Source organism: Amblyraja radiata, chromosome 25 (genome assembly GCF_010909765.2).
Source record: "Amblyraja radiata isolate CabotCenter1 chromosome 25, sAmbRad1.1.pri, whole genome shotgun sequence".
NCBI classification, from domain to species: Eukaryota; Metazoa; Chordata; class Chondrichthyes; order Rajiformes; family Rajidae; genus Amblyraja; species Amblyraja radiata.
This window is the reverse complement of record NC_045980.1, coordinates 20,281,169-20,298,668: the sequence shown is the minus strand read 5'-3', so window position 1 is coordinate 20,298,668 and position 17,500 is coordinate 20,281,169.

Below are 17,500 nucleotides of genomic sequence, written 5' to 3'. Positions count from 1 at the left end.
GATCCCCCCATCCTTGCTCGTTGCAGGCTTTAATGATAGAATAATATTTACTGAGTGAACTGCTCTTGAGAGACCGGTCTAAGCACCATAAAATGCCTTTAATGTGCACTGAGTGTTGGAGTGCAGAGGATGGATAATGTGACAACTGCAGAAAGTAATCTGATTTGGCTCTTTCTGGGGCAATTGGAGTGGAACAGGCCTGCTCGAAAAAAAGGGCTGTGGATCTCAGGGAACACTGAAAGGAGGGACACAGCGGGGGCAGATTATGTCTAAACAGAATGATGAGTTACTTTGCATCTGCAGAAAGCCATGCTGTGATCAGATGGCTCGGCACTGGGCTGCCCGCAACCCCACTGGCAACACAGCCTGGTTCGGAGCAGTGCCTTTGTGTATCGCTTATACAGAGAGAGCATATGCTGCATGCAGACTGCATCCAGGCCTCCCTGCTTCTCACCGCAAAGTGCCAGATTAGAAGCAGCAACGCATCTCTCATTTGGACGACTTCAGTATAAAAATCAGAAGATGCTCACTACACTTATTCACCCAAGTGCTTCAGACTTCCTGACCCCAACAATATAGAGCTGACACTGTTCCTGTTTTCGCTCCTCTGATCTGCTCACGAAGAATCATCTTCCTGTGCCTTTAACGGGAAGGCTAGGAGGGACACTGGCCACACATTGGCAGAGACCTGGGTTCAATCCTAATCTCGGGACAGCAGGTGGACACCTGCGAGCGGTTTGAGATTGAAAAACACAGCTTGAAAACTGGCCCTTCGGCCCACCGAGGCCGTACTGTCCATCGATCATCCGTTCACACTAGTTCCATGTTATCCCATTTCCTCATCCACTCCCCACCCACCCTCGTGATCTACAATCATCCATTAGAGTCATTCCACTCTTTTAAATGTCTATTCCAATTGTAAATCTACTCTGCACTCTGGTATTTTGTGCTACCTGTTGTACCTGCGTTTGGCTTGATTGTACCCATGTGTAGTGTGGCTTGGACAGCATGCCAACAAAAGCTACTCACTGAACAGCATTCCAAATAAGTGCCTGTTGGTTTACAACTGTTGCCAGGAGCAATGGGAGCAAAACAGGGCACCAAGGAGAAGTCATCAAATATAAAATATCTATATATTTAAAAAAAATGCTTATCTTTCATTTAAAAAGTACAATGAATAATATGAGTTAGGATGTAGTCCTGATCTTCCAACCTACCTCATTGCGGACTTTTTCTCTGTAACTGTAATGCTACAATGGTGAAACACTACATTCTGCACTCTGATACTTTCCTCTTCACACTAACTGTTGTACTTGTGTTTGGCTTGATTGCACTCATGTACAGTATGATTTGATTGAACAACACGCAAACAAAAGCTATTCATTATAATCAGAACATGACAATAAACCTAACCTATTTAACATCCCTTCCATTTGCAGGCTAACTCATTGACAGAGCGTTGACCAAGTCATACAGCGTGGAAACAGACCCTTTGGCCCAACTTGCCCATTCTTGACCAACATGTCCCATCTACAAACCACATCACCCCAGTGGGGAAGGGAAGGGTTAGAAAGTAGAGGGAGGGAGGGAGGGAGGGAGGGAGGGACGGAGGGAGGGAGGGAGGGAGGGAGGGAGGGAGGGAGGGAGGGAGGGAGGGAGGGAGGGAGGGAAGGAGGGAGGGAAGGAGGGAGGGAAGGAGAATATCTACCACCTTGCCACATCAGCACGGCTGGTAGAGCCGCTGCCTCACAGCTCCAACGCCCAGCATCAATCCCAACCTCAAGTGCTGTCTTTGTGGAGATTGCAAGTTCAACCTGCGACCACGTGGGTTTCCTCTGGGTACTCCGGTTTCCTCCCACATCCCAAAGACGTGCGGGTTTGTAGGTTAATTGGTTTCTGCAAATTGCTCCCAGTGGGTAGGGTTTGGAAGAGGAAATGGGATATCATAGAACTAGTGAGAATGGCATGGACTCGACCAATCAAACACAAAAATATTAAACTTCATAAAATATTTTTCAACAGAACACAAACTTTCTCCAAAGCCTCTGGTATGTTTGTTTTTGAAACATCAGTTGAGTACAGTTGTCTCAATCTAAGGTAGTTACTGTAGAATTGAGGCTTCTGATCTATTTTGATGGAGTGCGAAGGACCAAGTTGTTAATTCTTGATCCTTGCTTGTGCTTTGCTCAAGATTCCAGCATCTGCAGTTTCTTGTATCTCCGTTGTGCTGGAAAGAGTGCCGAAAAGATGTACAGGGATGTTGCCAGGACTCGGGGGTCTGAGCTATAGAAACATAGAAGCATAGAAATTAGGTGCAGGAGTAGGCCATTCAGCCCTTCGAGCCTGCACCGCCATTCAATATGATCATGGCTGATCATCCAACTCAGTATCCCGTACCTGCCTTCTCTCCATACGCCCTGATCCCTTTAGCCACAAGGGCCACATCTAACTCCCTCTTAAATATAGCTAATGAACTGGCCTCAACTACCTTCTGTGGCAGAGAGTTCCAGAGGGAGATTCTAGAGGGAGAGATTGAGCAGGCTGGGGCGTAGAAGACTTATAGAGGTGTAATCATGAGGGGCACAGGGTGAATGAACACAGTTTTTTTCCCCAGAACTAGAAGCCATAGGTTTAAGGTGAGAGGAGAGAGATATAACAGGAACTTAAGGGGCAACACTTTTACACAGAGAGTGGTGGGTATATGGAGCGAGCTGCCAGAGGAGGAAGTTGAGGCAGGTGCAATAACAACATTTAATATACTTTTGGACATTTACATGGATAGGAAAGGTTTAGCGGGTTAAGGAACAAATGTGAGCAAAGGGGACCAACTTGGATGGGGCATCTTGGTTGGTATGGATGAGTTGGGCCGAAGGGCCAGTTTCTCTGCTGCATGACTCTATCTATGACTGATGATTCAGGCAAAGATCCCATCTGGAAATGGTTAACTTAATTTAATCTGCCTCTTGCTTTAGTTCTCATCAGTTCTGAGGCCAGAGAAGTAAACAGGGTCATTTTTAATACAGTGCCATAACTTCAAACTGGAATAACTTCTGTAACCCATTGAAGAACACACCTGATTCCCCTCTCCATTGATTTCGGGGGATTTCAATGACAGGGTGCCTGACCTCCAATCTTCAGTGGTAGAATGATAGAAACCATCGGCAATGTTTTCCATGTGTATTCAATCTGCCCATCTTGACTGAATAATTCATCACATGATATATTTTGATGCATTTCAATATGATAAGCGACAAAACTTTCATTTATTTAGTGCCTCATCACAACTGTCAGGAGACATTACGATATGCATCACCCTGAATGAATGACTTTGAACTGAATATGTGTCGTGCTAATGCGTGAAAGGACTTTTTCACAGAGAGTTCCTTTCCTTGAATCCCAACGCATCGTAGGCAGTTGATCTCTCTGAAGTGAAGTGAAGTTTGTGAACTGCAGACAAAGTTGGCGAAAATTACACTGGGCATGGCACCACACAGCAGAAGGACAGGCCCTTCGGCCCACAGAGTCTGTGCTGAACATGGTGCCAAGACCAATTCTCAACTGCCTGCACGTGATCCATATCCCTCCATTCCCGACATATCCACGTGCCTATCCAAAAGTCTCTTAAATCCCACAATCATTCCGCTTAGGGATTGTGACCAGTTAAATCAGATATACCACATTCTACCAAAGAAGTGCGGGTTTGTAGATTAATTGGCCTCTGTAAAATTGACCCCAAAGGACAAAAGGACAAAGGACATTTATTGTCACATACACCAAATGGTGTAGTGAAATTTGTCTTGCCATGCAGCACACAGATAAAGATTAGACACAACATTAAAGAAATGTAATAATAAACATAAAAACATCCCCCCACAATGGTTCCCACTGTGGGGGAAGGCACAATGTCCAGTCCCCATCCCCAGTTCACCCATAGTCGGGCCTATTGAGGCCTCCGCAGTCGCCTTTACGGAGGCCTGATGTTCCAGGCCGTTCTCGCCGGGTGATGTAGCTCCGGCGTCGGGAGAATCCTCACAGCGGCTTGGGACACCTGGAACAGCCGCTTCCGTACTGGAGACCGCGGCTTCTGAAGCCAGCAAGGCCGCGTTGGATGGAGCTCCACAACTGGCGATCTTGGCGAGACATCCCAGGCTCCTGATGTTAAAGTCAGCGCCGCCGCCCGCGGCTGGCCGCTCCACAGACCCGCGGCTCGGCGATGTTTCATCAGCAGTCTTCAGCTCACCGGAGCTCCAGCGCGGCGACCCGGGCAAGGCATCGCCCGCTCCGCGATAGCGCTCCAGCGCCGTGCCGCCGCCGAAGCCGAGGTTCTGGGCGGTCCCCCTAAAGAAACGCTGCTCCAGGCCCGCTGGTAGGCCGCGAGGACGGGTCAAAAGTGCAGCCCGGAGAAAATCCGCCTCTCCGACCAGGTAGGGACCCTAGAAAGTAGTTTCTCCCTCTCCCCCCCCCCACCCCCCACATAAAAAATACTAGAACTCCTAAAAACAAAACACTCAACTAACTAAAAAATGTTTTAAAAGATGAAAAACGGAGAGTTGCAGGCTGGGCAGCCATACCACACAGGACGGCGCCCCAATGTCTAGGGAATGGATGGGAAAGTGGGACAACATAGTACTCATGTGAACGGGTGGTCACTCTGGACTCGCTGGGCCGAAGGGCCTGTTTCCACACAATTTCTAAACTGAGGTACCTAATTGAGAGGTGTATAACAAAATGGGATCATGAATTGGGAAACATTTGTCCGACCAAAAACAGCAAGCAGACACCTCCCACCACCTTCATTCTCATTCCCTGATACTTGGTTTTGATATTATTTACTAATTAGAGCTTCATATGGATTTAATTGGGAAGAAGTGCTTTCTATTCTACCATTCAAAGCAGGCAAGGTTCGACGACGCCTGGGTGTTGGGACCTCAATGCCAGCTTCTTCAATGTATGGCAATGTTCCCATGCAGGCAAATCAAGGCGAGAAGGCACGGTGAATAGGGTGGCATAGTGGCGCAGCGGTAGAGTTGCTGCCCTACAGTGAATGCAGCGCCGGAGACCCGGGTTCAATCCCGACTACGGATGCTGTATGTAAGGAGTTTGTACGTTTTCCCCGTGACCTGCGTGGGTTTTCTCCGAGATCTTCGGTTTCCTTCCACACTCCAAAGACGTACAGGTTTGTAGGTTAATTGGCTTGGTAAAAATGTAAAAATTGCCCCGAGTGGGTGTAGGATAGTATTAATATGCGGGGGATTGTTGGTCAGCGCAGACCCGGTGGGCCAAAGGGCCTGTTTCCGCGCTGTATCTCTAAACTAAGCTAAAGGCACTTCACAATGGAGATTGCCTCATCAGGCCTCTCTCCCCCAGCCCACCCCTTACTGCACGCAGCCTTTAAGGAGCAGAGAGGAGCGAGCTGAATGTTCTTACTGTTTTGTTCGAGGCATCTGTTACTTTGCACAGATTAATAAAAGTTCGAGGATCATGCTGGTTTCATTTGCGTTGATTTGCATATTAATAGTACGCATATTAAGCAACTACTTCAGAGGAAGAGCTGAATAATCAAGGCCAACAATCCAATCGTGCACATTTTAACTCAATGTTTCTCATCTACATTCCCAGAACACCAGGGCTCCAAAGTGATTCCAGCCTGGTTGAAATTACCAAAAGCAAGACCCAATTTGCATTGACCTTATGTTAATACATTTAATTAGGTCCATTGATATGTAGTTGGTCTGTTTGCAGACTCCGACGCACTGGTTTTAGTTTTAGAGGTACAGCGCGGAAACAGGCCCTTCGGCCCACCGAGTCTGCGCCGACCAGCGATCCCCGCACACTAACACTATCCTATACACACTAGGGACAATTTACACTTATACCAAACCAATTTACCTACATACCTGGGGTACACAAAAATGCTGGAGAAACTCAGCGGGTGTAGCAGCATCTATGGAGCGAAGGAAATAGGCAACGTTTTTGGCTGAAACCCTTCTTCAGACCTACATACCTAACCCTCGAGCTGCCTCCTCCCATCCCCCCGCCCTCGGGCTCCTCCTCCTCCCCTTTTTCATTCCTTCTCCCCCCCCCACCCCCTATCAGTCTGAAGAAGGGTTTCGCCCCGAAACGTCACCTATTTCCTTCGCTCCATAGATGCTGCTGCACCCGCTGAGTTTCTCCAGCATTTTTGTGTACCTACATACCTGTATGTCTTTGGAGTGTGTGAGGAAACCTAAGATCTCGGAGAAAACCCACACGGTCACGGGGAGAACGTACAAACTCCGTACTGACAGCACCCATGGTTGGGATCGAACCCGGGTCTCCGGTGCTGCAAGCTCTATAAGGCAGCAACTCTACCAGATTGCACAAAGTCACTGATAACCTTTGCCATGTGCGTTTGGCTTGGGAGTGGGGATTGTTATCTGCATGATCCTCGATATGTCGGGGTGTAGTTCACGAGCTAAAATCGCTGGACTGGTGTGAGCGGGCTGGGATGATGTTTCGGGTTGAGACCCTTCTTCAGACATGCATGGCGTCGTTTCGGGTTGTGAACCTCAGACTAATGTCAGGAAAGTTTATTTCTTTGAAAAACCATCTGAGTTTATTACCAATTTCTTTGATGCCCTATCAGTGGTGCAGAACAAATCATATGAGGCCAAGCACAGCTAATGTCTGTGACACAAGAGCTAACAATGATAATCCAGCCCACAGACTCTCTTGGTCCATTTTATCCATCGACGTTGGGAACATGTCTTGGTCTTTATCACAAGAGGGCATCAACTGGGGAGGAGGGTTGTGGACTTGCTGGCACGTTGGATATTGTGAAAGGTACCGTTGTGTGGAGAGTGAGTCAGAAGAGGCAGAGAGGGGTGAGAAGTGCACTGCTGGGTGGTGGTTGATGGGAGGGTTGAGAGACGAGCTGGGGAGATGTGGTGGGGGGGAGATGGTGATAGGGCTGAGGGGCTGTATAATGAACATGTTGTCGCTTTGTGCTGGTGTAGTTTGGATGGTGATGTCCTGGGAAATGGAAGGATGGTGTTTGAGGTGTGTGTGGGTTTTTTGACATTTATTGAACTTCCTTTTGTTTATTGTGTCACCTATGAGATATAGTGTTTACAGGCCTGATGCTCCTCTGCTGCAAATAAGAATTCCATCGTTCCCTTTCAGTACGTAGGACAATTAAACATTGATTCGGAACAGTCCAAAGTGAAGTCGCTTATGCATGGAAGTCGGATGAGATTGGAGCGAATTTCAACTGGGATACACCATGAAGTCAAATAGATGGTTTAAGTTTTTTGCTGAACTTTAGATGTAAAGACCATAGAACAGTACAGTCCATAATGGTCGTGCCAAACTTGATGCCAAGTTACGGTACGATACAATATGACTTTATTTATTTATCCCAGGAGGGAAATTGATCCACCAACAATCATAAAAACACACACAAGGCATGAAACATGAAATTAAAATGATGAGTGGAAAGACTTGGGGGATGTGCAAAGATTGGGGAGGGGGGGGGGGGGGGAGTCAGTCTCAGTCTCAGTCTACCCCATGACAGAAGGGGGAGGAGTTGGAAAGTTTGATAGCCACAGGAAAGAAGGATCTCCTATGGCATTCTGTGCTGCATCTTGGTGGAACCAATCTGTAGCTGAAGGTGCTCCTCAGGTTGACCAGTGTTTCATGGAGGGGGTGAACTGTATTGTCCAGGATGCTCCGCAGTTTGAGGAGCATCCTCCCCTCCAAGACCACCTCCCATGAATCCAACTCCGCCCCCAGGACGGAGTTAAACTGATTTTGTCTCCCTGCACATGATCCAAATCCCTCTTATCCAAATCCCTAGGACGACAGATGGCACAATGGGCTAAGTGTTCGGCTGGCAACCTGAAGGTGGCCGGTTCGAATCCTGCTTGGAGTGTGTACTGTCGTTGTGTCCTTGGGCAAGACACTTCACCCACCTTTGCCTGGGACTAGAGACGGAAATTAGCTACTGATTGGCTACAATCTCGCATATTTACATGCAAATGCTCATTAATATGCACTGTCCCTATAAACAAAACATATATATTATAGACTCCAAAAAGCTGGAGTAACTCAGTGGGTCGGGCAGCATCTCTGGAGAGATGGAATGGGTGATGTTTCAGGTCGAGACCCATCTTCAGACGGGTGAAGAAGTAACTCCAGCTTTTTGTGTCTATCTTCGGTTTAAACCAACATCTGCAGTTACTTACTACACCCATTCATATCCCTCTATTCCCTACTCTTCTGCCTATCCAAAAGCCTTTCAAACGTTTGTATCTGCCTCCACCACGATGCCTAGCAGTGTGTCCCAGACCCCCACTCTGTATAAAAACATGTTCCTGCGCATTTCCATTGAACTTTCTTCCTCTCACCATATGGTTATGCTCTCCAGTGTTGGATATTTCCTCCCCGGGAAAAAGGTTCTGAATGTCTACCGTATCTATGCCTCTCATAATTTCATACACTTCTATCAAGTCTCCCCTCAATCTCTGACATGTCAGAGAAAACAATCCAAGTCTATTCAGGCTCTCCCGGTGGCTAAAACCCTCTAATCCAGGCGGCATTCTGGTAAACCTCCACTGCACCCTCTCCAAAGCCTCCATATCTTTCCTGTAATGGGATGACCAGAACTGCATGGACTAACAAAAGATGGATGTTATGGTACCTACTTAAAGGGCTACTGGGAACAAGGGTCAAGAGTTCTTTATCGTCAAATGTCCCGAAATTGAACAATGAAATTCTTACTTGCAGCAGCACAACAAATATTATGGGGTGGCAGCGGTGGTGCAGCGGTAGAGTTGCTGCCTTACAGCGCCAGAAACCCGGGTTCGATTCTGCCGACGAGTGCTGTCTGTAGGTTTGCAGGTTAATTGGCTTCGGTAATAATTGTAAATTGTCCCTAGTGGGTGGGATAGAGCTAGTGTGCAAGTTGATCGCTGGTCAGTACGGACTCGGGGGGGTCGATGGGCCTGTTTCCATGCTATATCTCTAAACAAGACCCCAACACTAGGGGTGACCTTCGATAGGAGAAGCGATGGCGAGTTGCAGAGAAAGAAAAATAATATAACGGAGGGAAGCCGGGTGGAGCTCATTTACTTTATTTTAACTAATTGTACTTTTTGTCCTGTATTTACACAGTCAAATCGGAGAAACACTCCTAGTTAGCCCTTGACATTCACAGCTTGTCTCCTGACTATTTCCTTGATTATGTTTCCCTTCCAACCAATGTGAGTGGCAGTGTAAAATCTCCCCAGCGGATTTTGCTTAGTTACAAATTACCATTCAAAAATGAATTGCCCTGACAATATCTAATGTTTTGTGACATCCCACAAAACACACGCTCACTTCCCCGAGAGCGAAAGCTGGCTCATTGGAAATATTAAATTAAGCATTCTGAGGCAGTAAGTAATTCAGTTTTCTGCTCTTTGCGCGTGGTTTGGTGGAGTGGATGATGTTCCAGGGCACAGGCTCGTTGTCTGCATTAAGTTAGTGGATGGGGCTCATGGATCGAATTTCCGCAATGCCCGCTCAGACCTTTCCGCCTGTGCAATTAGTTGGTTTAAGGCAGATTCTGACGGAGGCTGAATCTTGGTGCTGAGCGGTTAGAGGTTGCTGGGTTGGGCTGTGTGGGGGGGGGGGGGGGGGGGGGGGGGGGGGGGGGGGGGGGGGGTGCAGCGGGACAGGGCTGGAGCTGAGGGGGAGGGGGCGGGTAGGGTGCAAGGGGGAACAATTGCAGGAACCGCATCAACTCATTCCAGTCTAATGTTGTATGGTTAAATCCTGGCCTAGGTATAAGAGGCAGAATGCAACTCATTTGTTTGAGATCCTTCCCTTCTTTCAGTATCTACATGGAAGGAGGGAGAGAGAGAGGGGGGGGGGGGCATGGGGGTAGAAGAAAGAGGGGAGAGAGAGAGTGGAGGGTGGAGAGAGAGTGGGGAGAAGGGGGTTCACGGACTCTTCCGCTGCCTGTATTTTCTGTGGCGAGGAAGAGACCGTGTTCCACATTTATATGGAGTGTGAGAGGCTACTGCCCCTGTATCAATATCTGAAGGGGTTGTTCCTAAAGTTCTGGTTACATTTTAGTCCTACGATTCTTGTGTTTGGACACAAGGCAGGGTGTGGGGAGAGCCAAGTGGGAGGGTGGGACCTACCTGTCGGTCTACTCCTGGGCCTGGCCAAGATGGCCATACGCGGGTCCAGGCAGCAGGCGATGGATGGTCAGGCAAGAGTCGGCTGCTTGCCCCTCTTTCGGGCCTACGTCCGTGCACGTGTGTCCCTGGAGAGGGAACATGCGGTGTTCACGGGGACTTTGGAGGTATTCCGTGGGCGCTGGTCACCGCGTGGGGTTGAGAGTATTGTGAATAAAGATTGTAATGTTGTACTATAATGACACTTGGTATAATGTAATTTCGTTTTGTGTATGACGTGATCTGTTGTATTATTTGATGTGTTGAATAAAGTCTTGGAATTGGAAAAAAAAAAAAAAAAGTGGGGAGAAGGGGAAGATAGAAGGAGGGGAGAGAGGGGAGAGAGGGAGAGAAATGGGTGGAGAGACAGGGGAGAGAAAGGGAGAGAGAGAAAGGGAGAGAGAGAAAGGGAGAGAGAGAAAGGGAGAGAGAGATTAAGTGAGAGAGAAAGTGAGAGAGAGAGAAAGAGAGAGAGAGAGAAAGTGAGAGAGAGAGAGGGGGGAGAGAGAGGGAGAACTAAGGACAAAACCTAAAAACGGAGAAACAATTGAAGTAAGCAGACTAACATAGAGAGCATAAATCCTTGTTAAAGGGGCATTGTATGCTGGTGGATTATGGTCATCCTATTGACACCTCATTGTTGGCTTGAGGTCAGACATCATCCAGGTATTTCACAACGAGATACCCAGCCAGGTTTCAACCATTATCTCCAAATACATCGTAACACAGACTGCTAGATGGTGATGAAGGAATCTGTCCAAATGTAGTTTTCTTTGATGAGATTAACCTGTATCAGCAACAGAACGTGTGTGCAGGAACACAGATAGCGAGCGGGTGGTACTTGCTAACATTATGCTACATGTGTTAGATTTTTTTCTCAGTCTGCTCATTGTGATTATTACTCAGTTTTTAGCGTTTATCCTGTGTTACCTTTGTGGTTTCAGTGTTTCTGCCTCAACATTTCTCACTCTTCCCACCTTTCTTTCTCCTCCCTCTCTTCCCATCACTCTCTCACCTGCCCACTCTCTCCTTCATTCACTTCCCCCTCTCTCCCCTTCACTCTCTCCCCACCCTCTCTCCAGCTCCCTCTCTCCCCATCACTCTCTTCCCACCCACACTCTCCCCCTCCCTCTCTCACCTGCATCTCCCCTTCACTCTCTTCCCACCCTCTCTTGTCTTCATTCTCTTCCCACCCTCCCTCTCCCTCATCACTCTCTTCCCACCCTCTCTCCCCCCTGCCTCTCTCTCTCCTTCTTATCTCTCTCCCCACCCACTGCCTCACTCTCTCTCCCCTCCCACCTCTCTCCCCCTGTCTCTCTTCGCCTCCTTCATGTCGGGTAGATCTTCTTGAGGAACTTATCCACTAATTCCTTTAGAACATGTTTCCAGCACGCAGTAGCTCAGTGATGTGATTGCCTCCAATGGTTCCCTCCCTCGGCCCTGCACTCCCTGGGCTTAGGCTGTTCCAAGATGGAATCTTATCCTTGCCTCCAATCCTGAACCCGGCCACATTCCTGGCGCTGACATTGCAATGATGCCAGGAGCCATTCAGCCAAAGGTCGGGTAAAGCACGCGTAGGGTGGAATTGCAGATGCTGGTTTACACCAAAGATGGACACAAAATGCTGGAGTAACTCAGCGGGACAGGCAGCATCTCTGGAAGAAGGAACGGGTGACGTTACGGAAGTTTGAAGTAAGGTCTCGACCTGAAACGTTACCCCTTCCTTCTGTGGTCAGGGTGTGGTTATTCCAGCATTTTGTGTCTATTTCCAATGACGTTTAGTTCGGAGCCAGGGGAGAGGGAGACATAGAGATATGGCAGGGCAAGGTGTGAAGATGGGAGATCAAAGGGGACAAAGCAAGTGCGTTGGAGCTCGGCACCGACTGTGTGGAGCTGCCTTGTATCAGACTGTACATCTCCAGAGGTGCTGGAGTTTGCCATATCGAGGGATCTGCTATGACTGAGCTGGCTGCTCCTCGATACTCGAGGTGCTTTGTATATGTTCTATCGATTTCAAAACTGCTGCTCTATTATGGGGCCAATGAAGCTTCACCTGTTTCTCTGAAATATGATAAAGCATTGGGTCTTTAATCAAATAAGGTGAATTAGATTCCGATTAGCATTGATTTCTCTGGAGCCTGCTCTGCTCAGCACTACTCGTTTTAATTTTCCATTGCTCGGCATTGCTACAGTAAATGTTATTCGCAGGATGCTGAAGTCAACACACCCCACTGTCTGGAGCTCGTTCTGACAGGCGTTTATCTTGATGAAATGCTCAATATGTTGGCGAGACCGCACTCAAGGTACTGTGATCAGTTTTGGCCACCCTGCTACGGAGAGGATGGCTTTAAGCTGGAAAGAGTGCAGAGAAGATTTATGAGGATGTTGTAGCCAGGACTCAAGGGCCTGAGCTATAGGGAGAGGTTGGGCAGGTTGGGACTTAATTCCTTGGAGCACAGGAGGATGAGGGGCGATTTTGTTGAGGTATATACAATCATGAGGGGAATAGATAGGGTGAATGCAGAGTACTTTCCCCAGAGTAGGGGAATCAAGAACTAGAGGACTAGAGGACTAAGGTGAACGGGGAAAGATTTAATAGGAACCTGGTGGGCAACTCTTTCACACAAAGGGTGGTGGGTATATGGAACAAACGGCCAGAGGAATTGGTTGAGGCAGGTACTATAACAACATTGAAAAGACGCTTGGACAGGTACATGGCTAGGAAAGGTTTAGAAGGACATGGACCAAATGCAGGCAGGCGGGATTGGTGTAGATGAGATATCTTGGTCGGCATGGGCAGGTTGGGCCGAAGGGCCTGTTTCCGTGCTGTATGTCTCTATGTTCATTGGAAATGCAGTCATTACATTGGGCTGGTTAGTAGAATGTGCAGGGAGAACAGCAGACTGACACTCATGATGAAGATACAAGTGAAATCTTGGCACATCCAGACAAACATGGAGTGCGCGCAGCCGCCAATAAAGCAGGAGCAAGATCTTCCACCTTCGATGCCTGCAGCATACTCGTGGAAACTCACGGATGGAGAAATGTTATGAAGTAATTGTTACCAAAAGCACAAAGGGCATAAAGTGCTGGAGAAACCAAACAAGTCAGGTATCATTTTGGGAGGACATGGATAGTTAATGTTTCAGGTCCGGACCCTTCTTCAGATGGACGAAAGGTGAGTTTTAAGAACCAATGCTCAGTCTGGTGAAGCAAAGCGGCTGATATTCAGCAGCAAGGAAGCTGCAAACTCCATTCAGGAATCTGACTGACAATGGAACCTCACCTGAGGTCCTGAAGGGAGATCCAAACATTTCCATTTTTAAGCTCTTGCCCTTTGAGTTTCCTCTCTCGTTTCTGTGTCTCTGCATTTGTGTTTCTTTCTCCCTCTCTCATTTACCGAGTTGTCGGCAGACTCTTCCGATGAGCTCTGCAGGAGCACTCCCTGATATCCACGGGCACAAAGTTTCAGCCGGCGACCAAAGAAGTGAGAGTATCGCAGAGGAGAAAGTCAAAGAGTGGTTGTTACTGAAGGCTTTGGAGCTTCTCGCACGACTGTCAATGTTCGAGCCGTTAGGAATGAACTCGATGTGTAGGAAGGAACTGGTTGAAACTGAAGATAGTGACAACATTCTGGAGGAACTCAGTGGGACAGGCAGCACCTCTGGAGAGAAGGGATGGGTGACCTTTCGGCTCGAGACCCTTCTTCAGACTTGAACTAGAGATTAGAATTGGGGAAGAACGTCGGGCTGCAGAAGATGTAGAGGCAAGAGGGTATAATTTTGTGGAGACATTTCAAAGTCAAGGCATTTCTAAAATGGAAGCTGTGAGATATTTGTAAACAAAACGGAACTCTGTCCCTTTACTATGTGTCTCTATACTTCTTATTGAACACATACACTCAGTCCCCCATGGTCTGCTGGATCTCCTGGTTGCTAACCATTTTAACTCTCCTTCCCATTTCCACACTGACCTGGATCTTCCCCATTGCTGTAGTGAGCCCCACTGCAAACTGGAGGAACACCATCTCACATTCCACTTGGGTAACTTACAACCAAATGGTATGAACATTGAGTGTAGGAAGGAACTGCAGATGCTGGTTTATACCGAAGATAGACGCAAAATACTGGAGTAACTCAGCGGGTCAGGAAGCATCTCTGGAGAAAAGGAATAGGTGACGTTTTGCGTCAGAAGCCTTCTTCAGACTCTGAACATTGATTTTCCTTTTAGGCAACTTACCTACAACCAACACCGCCCCTCTTCCATCCAACCCCCCCCCCCCCCCCCCCCCACCTCTCTTCCCTGCATCCCACCCACAATGCAAACCCATTTCTTCCTTTCCCTTCTACCTTCCCTTCCTCATTCATTCCTTCATCTGCCTCTCAATGTCATGCCTCTTCTCTGCTTGTCTCACACATTGTTAATCTTTACTTCTCTGACCTTTGACCAACCATCTATCGTTCAAAATATCCCTCTCCTGTACCCACCTATCACTTGCAAGGTTTTGACCCACCCCCATTTCTCCCCCCAGCCACAATTAGTTTGAAGAAGGGTCCTGACCCGAAACATCGCCTATCCACGTTCTCCAGAGATGCTGTCCGACCCATTGAGTTACTCCAGCACTTTGTCCTTTATAACATAAACCAGCACATGCAATTTCTTGTGTCTACTGTCCAATCTCCCTGACTGCTCCAGAATACCATTTCTGTGATTAAATGTGGACTTTTCAACACTATTCGGAAGCAGTTACATATGGAAGAGCCAAATGACATCTGAATCGTGCACAATAGACACAAAATGCTGGAGTAACTCAGCGGGACAGGCAGAATCTCTTGATGGACGGAATGGGCGACGTTTCGTGTAGAGATCCTTCTTCAGATATGCATGTGGTCTTTCGGGTTGTGAACTTCAGACGACTAATATCAGGAAAGTTTATTTCTTTTAAAAAGCATCCGAGTTTATTGCCAATTCCTTTGACGCCCTATCAATGGTGCAGAACAAATCATAACAGCACAAGTACAGCTATTGTCTGGAAATCTGAGCTAACAATGATAATCCAGCCCACAGACTCTCTTGATCTATTTTATAACCTCGTTCAGCACTCTCTCTCTCCCTGTCATCACCGTGGAAACCCCGCATCTGGAGAGGTTCTAGATCCAGATAATAGCGCTCGCTCGGCAGAAATGGGGCGAAGATAAAGCGGGAGATCGTGTGGAAAATGAGCAGTTTAAAAACACTCCAAACTCAACAAGATAAACACTACTTATCGCCGTCAAAGACATCAGGGGCCATAAAACAATTTGTTCAGCAAACAGCTTCTCTCTTAAGAGGGTATTGAACACATTTTCTCATTGAGTAGTTGAAAGTTCCTTCTGCAAGGGAAACACCGTATTCAGGCAGTGACCAGGCAAAGTGGAATCTGATTGTTTCTAACCAATTGCTAGTGAGGAAAGGCAAACAGATTGTCAGATAGACTTTAATCCTTCAGCACACAGACTCACAGCGTATGATGATAATCTCACACACACATTTCCATTTGAATTAACGTTGATTTGTACACACCATTTTTCATATTTATTGGCATGAACGTTCGTTCATTTAACCTTTTGCCACCTTTCCACTCTAACCTTTGTCACCTCCTCCACCCATCTGCCAATCAACCGCACCTCCCGCACCAATCACTTGTGTAGGAAGGAACTGCAGATGCTGGTTTATACCAAACTTGTTCGGCACATAAGCCAGGATAGGGGGAATCAAGAACTAGAGGACATAGGTTTAAGTTGAGGGGGGAAAGATACAATAGGAACCTAAGGGGCAACCTTTTCACGCAGAGGGTGGATGAGTTGGGCCAAAGGACCTGGTTCCATGTTTCATGAATCTATGGCCCCATGGCCTGGATAGAGAGCATTGGGAGGGGATGTTCTCACTAGTGGGTGAATGGAAGAGTCTAGTGACAAACAACATAGCCTCAGAATTAAAGGACGTTCCTTTCGGAAAATGAGGACGAATTTCTTTAGTCAGAGTGTGGTAAATCTGTGGAATTCATTGCCACAGTGGCCTGTGGAGGCCAAGTTAATGGATATTTTTAAGGCAGAGATAGATAGATTCTTGATTATGCTTAAGAAGGAACTGCAGATGCTGGAAAATCGAAGGTAGACAAAAGTGCTGGAGAAACTCAGTGGGTGCGGCAGCATCTATGGAGCGAAGGAAATAGGCAACGTTTCGGGACGAAACGTTGCCTATTTCCTTCGCTCCATAGATGCTGCCGCACCCGCTGAGTTTCTCCAGCACTTTTGTCTACCTTAGATTCTTGATTAGTTCGGTTATCAGAGGTTATGGGGGGAAGGCACTTGGTTAGTTTATGGCGATGAGTAGTGTTTATCTTGTTGAGTTTGGAGTGTTTTTAAACTGCTCATTTTCCACACGATCTCCCTGTTTTTCTTTGCCCCATTTCTGCCGAGCGGTATTATCTGGATCTAGAACCTCTCCAGATGCAGGGTTTCCACGGTGACGATGGGGAGAGAGAGAGAATGCTGAACGAGGTTATAAAATGGATCCGGAGAGTCTGTGGGCTGGATAATCATTGTTAGCTCAAGTGTCCAGACATTAGCTGTGCTTGTGCTAATATGATTTGTTCTACACCATTGAATTGTGGTAAAGGAAGGAGTGATAGATCCGCCATGGTTGAATGGCGGAGTAGACATGATGGGCCGAATGGCCTAATTTTGATTCTATCACTTATGAACATAAACAGCTCCATCCAATCTCTATTGACAGTAGAATAGACATGGGCACAGTAGAATTGCTGCCTTACAACGGCAGACACCCGGGTTTGATCCTGACTACGGGTATGGAGTTTGTACGTTCGCCCTGTGTGACCGAGCGGGTTTTCTCTGAGATCTTCGGTTTCCTCCCCCATCCCAAAAACGTGCAGGTTTGTAGGTTATTTGGCTACGGTAAAACTGTCAATTGACCCGAGTGTGTCGGTTAGCGCGGGTGTACGGGGTGATCGCTGGTCGGTGCGGACCCGGTGGGCGAAGGCCCTGTTTCCCCGATGTACAGTATCTGTAAAAATTCTAAAGTAAAGGCAAGCCTGAGCTCAACCTGATATATACTTGCTGCCCAACAGTCAGCCAGAGTTGAACACCTGAGATGTTTTGTGCAAAGGAACTCTCTAAATAGCCAGCAAAAACAAAATGAGCGATCAGTCGTCAAAGCATCGAAATCCAACCCAATGAACATTGGTCAATAAACTAGTCAGTCACTAGCCAACTATTTGCCTGGCCATTCGGTCACCCATG